Below are 6,020 nucleotides of genomic sequence, written 5' to 3'. Positions count from 1 at the left end.
GATACTTCAACTAAAACTCTACTTGCATTTCCAATTTGCTTGAAGGAATCCATGTTCCTACTGTGAAGGGTGGACCTCAGAAGCTGGTTCAGCCTCTATGGTTGGGAATGAGTTTGGGGCATTCATGTAGATCCTTTGCCCAAGCTTCAAATTTAAGGTAGAACTTACCCACAGTGATCAAGTCTTTGTTGCTACATAATAATCTTGTCTTGTAGAAAGATAATGGTCTTCTTAGCATGGAAGGGTTGATAAGTGAACCTTTATTCGATTTTTCTTGCAAGCTTGACGAAAATCCTATCCCAATCATCATGGAGGTATCTTCTAGTTATGATCATGGTTTTTTTCCTCTTCAATGTGTGTTTCTTCTCACTACTACAAAATCTACTTTACTTGACACTAGGCACTTTTACATACTTGACGCTTTTGTTAAAAAAACGTCAAGTATTGACAATTTTAAAGAAAAAACGTTAAGTATAGTCACAAAAAAGCGGAGATTTCACGGAGTTTTTCGGATAATTTTACGCTAACCTTTACTTGACGTTTTTTTCGCGTCAAGTATAAAGGAAATTTTACTTGACGTTGTATTCGTGTCAAGCATTGCGAAACATTACTTGATACGAAAACAACATCAAGTATAGTTTAAAGAAGACAAAATTTTCACCAAAATTTTCAAATTATTTTTACTTGACGTTTTGTGTCCCGTTAAGTATAGTTGAGATTGTACTTGACGGTTTTGTCGCGTCAAGTATAGTGCAGATTTTACCTGACGTTGATTCCGCGTCAAGTATAGTTGACATTTACTTGACGTGGAAATAACGTCAAGTATAGTTAAAATTTTTATTTGATACTTTGAAAATTAATATTTTAAAAATGTCAAATATAAAAATATAAAAACATTAAATATAAAAATAAATTTATTAAAATAAAATTACTAAAATAAAGTTATTACAATGTTATTAAAATAATCTTATTAAAACAAACTTATTAAAATAAATTTTCCAAAAGAAACTTATTAAAAATTAATTTAGTAGAAGAAATGTATTAAAATAAATTTAATAAAAAGAAATGTATTAAAATAATTTTTAGTAAAAAGACATTTATTAAAATAATAAAAAAGTTTATTAAAAAATTCCCTCCAAAACAACCTTTCATTTTCCCCATTTTCTTTCCCAAAACCCTTCAATCTCTCTATCTCCATCTCTATCTCCACATCTCTCTCCAGCCGTGACGCCGACGACCCAGACGCCCGTCGCCCAAGTCGGCGACAACCGCCGCGAAGTCCATATCCCAGCCGACGACCGCCGAAGACCACGCCGCACGAAAACACTCGCCGTGCGAAGACCCCCCCCCCCCCCCCCCCCCCCCCCGCCGAAGACCACGCCGCTCGAACGCCTTCAGCCCGAAATGCCACCGCCCGAACACGCCCGCCGTCCGAACACGCCTGCCGCGCGAAGACCCGCGCCAACGTCCCGTTTTCAACCCTCGTTATCTTGCATCAACTTTTCGGTCACCAATTAGCAAGGTTTCGAGCCTTTTCGGTAAGAGTCGGTAAGGATTATTGTTATACTTTCTTTTTCGAATTGGATTTAAGTATTTGAATATTCATATGAGCTATTGGAATTCGTTTGTTATTCTGTTTGGGTATATTACTAACTGTCTGACTAAGATTCAGCAAGGTTGAACACATTTTGGACTAATTCGCACTTGATTAAAATGTCTTAGATTAGTTTTGAACCGGAAAAGTTTGTTGGGCTTAGTTCTGAATTAATTTGGAGTGATTAATTAAGGTTTATGGTGGATTTTGGATAAGTATATTACTTTTGAAATCCCATGGTGTTGATTAAGGTTGATATTTATCATTTAGGCTTTCTAAAAGTTGGTATTTCTTCAAGTAAGTGGAATTTTGGATTGAGAATTATATGATTATTGAGCTAAGTAGTTTCCACATCCCATCTACAAAGTAAATTTTGATAAATATATGTTTTAGTTAGGTGTAGAGCACTTTTATGATTGCATCGGACAAGACTATTTTATTGTTTGGATCATCTTGAATTTCTGATAATTGGTGGGTATCGTAAACTTTTCTAGATTTGAAATATATCAATAGTTATATAATTCAAACTTAAAAGTAGACATAAATGCCTTGTTTAACGAATCTTGCATTAGAAACTTAGATTAATGGGTGGTGTTGGAAGTAACAAGGATGAATTGGTTCTTGGCTTTTGATATGTTTATTTTTTATAATTTTGTTTTTCTTTTTATCTCCACTTTTGGTTTGAATTGGTTCTTTTTGTTTATTTAATTGGAACTTATTTTCTTAAGAAAACAAACCAAACCATTACAACACTTGTTAATTTGAGCTTGATTTCGAGTAGTAGAACACTTAGGCTAGATTGGGATTTGTTTGTTGATAGGATAGTAAGTTGCATGAGTTACCTGATTTTGAATATTGTAATTTTTTTTATAGATCCAAGATTATCATATTATAAGTATTGATAAATCATGGATGTCAAAGAGTAGATTATCTAAAGAGTTTGAGTTGGGTGTAGAGAACATCATCAGATTTGGATTTTCCAATACAACTAATACTTTTATACATTGCCCTTGTTTAAAGTGTGGAAATTGTCAAAAACATAAAGCCAATGATATAAGAGATCATTTATATTTTAATGGCATTGATGAAAGTTATAAGACTTGGTTTTGGCATGGTGAAGAACTTCCTAATTCATCATTTCATGGAGAATCCTCTAAGTGTATGTATGAGGAGAATGATGTTGGAAATATCAAAGAAATGGTTGAAATAGCTCATGAGCAATATTCAAAGGATCCAAGTAGTTTTGAGAAATTGCTTAATGATACTGAAAAGCCGTTATACGAAGGATGCAAAAAATTCACCAAGTTGTCTACATTAGTGAAGTTGTATAACTTAAAAGTTAGACATGGATGGAGTAACATTAGTTTCTCAGAACAACTGAAAGCGTTAAAAGATATCTTACCTTCTCCTAATGACCTCCCTACATCAATGTATGAAGCAAAGAAAACGTTAGGTGCATTAGGAATGGAATATGAAAAGATTCATGCATGCCCTAATGATTGTTGCTTGTATCGAAAGGAATATGCCAACGCAATTGTGTGCTTTAAATGCGGTGAGTCTAGATGGAAATATGGTAGAGATGCAAATAAGAAAAAGAAAATCCCTGCTAAAATAATGTGGTACTTTCCACCTATTCCACGATTTCAACGGATGTTTAGAAGTGTTGAATGTGCTAAAAACTTAACTTGGCATTCTACTGAAAGAGAAATTGACAATAAATTAAGGCATCCTGCTGACTCTCCAGCTTGGAAGTTAGTCGACACCATGTGGCCAAATTTTAGTTCTTAACCCAGGAATCTTCGTTTAGCATTGTCAGCAGATGGAATAAATTCTTATAGTGATATGAGCTCCTAGTACAGTTGTTGGCCAGTTGTGATGGTGATTTATAATCTTCCCCCATGGTTATGTATGAAACGAAAGTTCATGATGTTATCAATTTTGATTTCGGGTCCAAAGCAACCAGGAGATGACATTGGGATATACTTAGAACCATTGATTTATGATTTAAAACTTTTGTGGGAAAGTGGTGTGCAATGTTATGATGCCTATAATGAGGAACTATTCAACCTAAGAACAGTTCTACTATGGAAGATTAATGATTTTCCAACCTATGGAAACCTTAGTGCATGTAGTGTGAAAGTGTATAAGGCATGTCCAATTTGTGAAGATAACACATCTTCAATACGATTGAAATATGGAAAAAAATGGCATACCTTGGGCATCGAAAATTTCTACCACATAATCATCATTTTCGGCGTCAAAAGAAATCGTTTAATGGTCAGCGAGAACTTGGAAGTATTCTTGAACCTTTGTCTGGGGAGGTTGTATTTGAAAAAACTAAAGATCTTGACTTTCAAAGAGGAAAAATAAACAAAAAAAGAAAACATTCTAAATGAAGCACCAAGAGTTGTTGGAATAGGAAGTCTGCTTTTTTCGAGCCCCCCTATTGGAAGCATCTTCATGTTAGACATGGTTTAGATGTGATGCATATTGAGAAAAATGTTTGTATGAATATTTTAGGTACATTTCTCGATATTCCAGGAAAAACTAAGGACAATTTGAATGCTAGACGTGATTTAGCTGATTTGAAGATTCGACCTGAGCTTACTTTTATTAATGGGGAGAAAAAAAATTTCATTCCCCCTGCTTGTTATACACTTACTAAGAAAGAAAAGTGATTTCTTTTGAAGTCGTTATCAGAAATGAAAGTTCCTTGGGGTTACTCATCCAATGTTATGAATCTTGTGTCAATAGAAGATTCAAAACTAAATGGTCTAAAATCTCATGATTGTCATGTCCTCTTACAACAATTGCTTCCTGTTTCCATCAGATCTGTGCTTCCAAAACATGTTCGATATGCTATAACTCGTTTGTGTCTTTTTTTTAATTCTATATGTAACAAAGTTATAGATGTTACACAAGTAGAGAAGCTGCAAGAAGACATTGTGATTACATTATGTTTACTAGAGAAGTATTTCCCTCCTTCATTCTTCACGATAATGGTCCATCTCATTGTACACCTTGTTAGAGAAGTAAAACTTTATGGGTCCATTTATTTGCAATGGATGTATCCATTTGAAAGGTTCATGAAGGTTATAAAAAACGCTGTGAGAAATCGAAATCGTCCAGAGGGTTGTATTGCTGAAGGTTCTATATTATAAGAAGCTGTTGAATTTTGTTCATAATTTTTATGTGGAGTAGATCCTATTGGACTTGGTTGTCAAAAGTTAAGAGACAATTCTGACTATTCAGAACTTGGTAGACCATTGTCAAGTGAAGTTACTAGCATACCTGAAGGAGAGCTTTTATATCAAGCTCATCGATATGTTTTGGAGATGTGCAACCATATATAGAGTAAGTTCTTCTGTCTATAATCCATTTATTTCATTGAAATTCATGAAACTACAAGTAATTACATTCTTGTTGTACTTCATAAGGAAACATTTGATTGCATTGCAACAACAATACCGAGGTAGATCAAAGAACCAGAAATGGATTCAAGATGAACACAATCGAACCTTCGTATCTTGGTTACGAGAGAAGGTATAACTTGAAATTAGTTATTTAACATTATCCGTTCTCATTTATATTCTAATTGTTTCAGACGTTGTCACTTAGGTTGAAACAGAACTTGCAATAGGAGATGTTGAGGTTTCAGATAACTTGCAGTGGATTGCTCATGACCCTCATCCAGATGTTACTACTTACAATAGTTACGCTATTAATGGATGTCACTACCACACAACGTCGCATGACAAGAATAAAACTGTACAAAATAGTGGAGTTAGTTTAGTTGCAAAAACAATGCAAGTATGTAGCTCGAAAGATAAAAATCCTATAATCGGAGAAATGTCCTTTTATGGCGTGATAGAAGAGATTTGGGAACTTAATTATAATTCATTTAAGGTTGCCATTTTTAAATGTGATTGGGTTGAAAATAGTGGTGGTATCAAAACTGACGAGCTTGGGTTTGTGTTAGTTGACTTAAGTAAAGTAGGGCATTAGAATGATTCTTTTATATTTGTAACCCAAGCAAAACAAGTGTTTCTTGTTGAGGATCCAAGTGATAGTCGGTGGTCTATTGTTCTTACTCCACCACAAAGAGATTTTGCGGATCAATTAATGATGACGAACTTGGAGATACAGTTTTAAATTATCAAGGAATGCCTAAAGCTACAATAGATATTGAATCTATACTTGATTTAGACGAAAATACTCCAACATATGTACGAGCTGATTGTAAAGGCACATGGATTAATAATGAGTAAATGTTTGGGTAGGTTTATACTTATTAATTTGTATGAATATGTTGCATCTTATACTTAGCTAACTAAACTTTATTTTTTTCTCAGATTCATTCTTATACAATGGAGCTACTAACTGATGAGGACTTAACACTTGGATTGGACGAGGTTGAAATAGGTTT

The sequence above is a fragment of the Cucumis melo genome, chromosome 10, assembly GCF_025177605.1.
Source record: "Cucumis melo cultivar AY chromosome 10, USDA_Cmelo_AY_1.0, whole genome shotgun sequence".
Classification (NCBI taxonomy): domain Eukaryota; kingdom Viridiplantae; phylum Streptophyta; class Magnoliopsida; order Cucurbitales; family Cucurbitaceae; genus Cucumis; species Cucumis melo.
Note: the sequence above shows the minus strand (reverse complement) of the source record.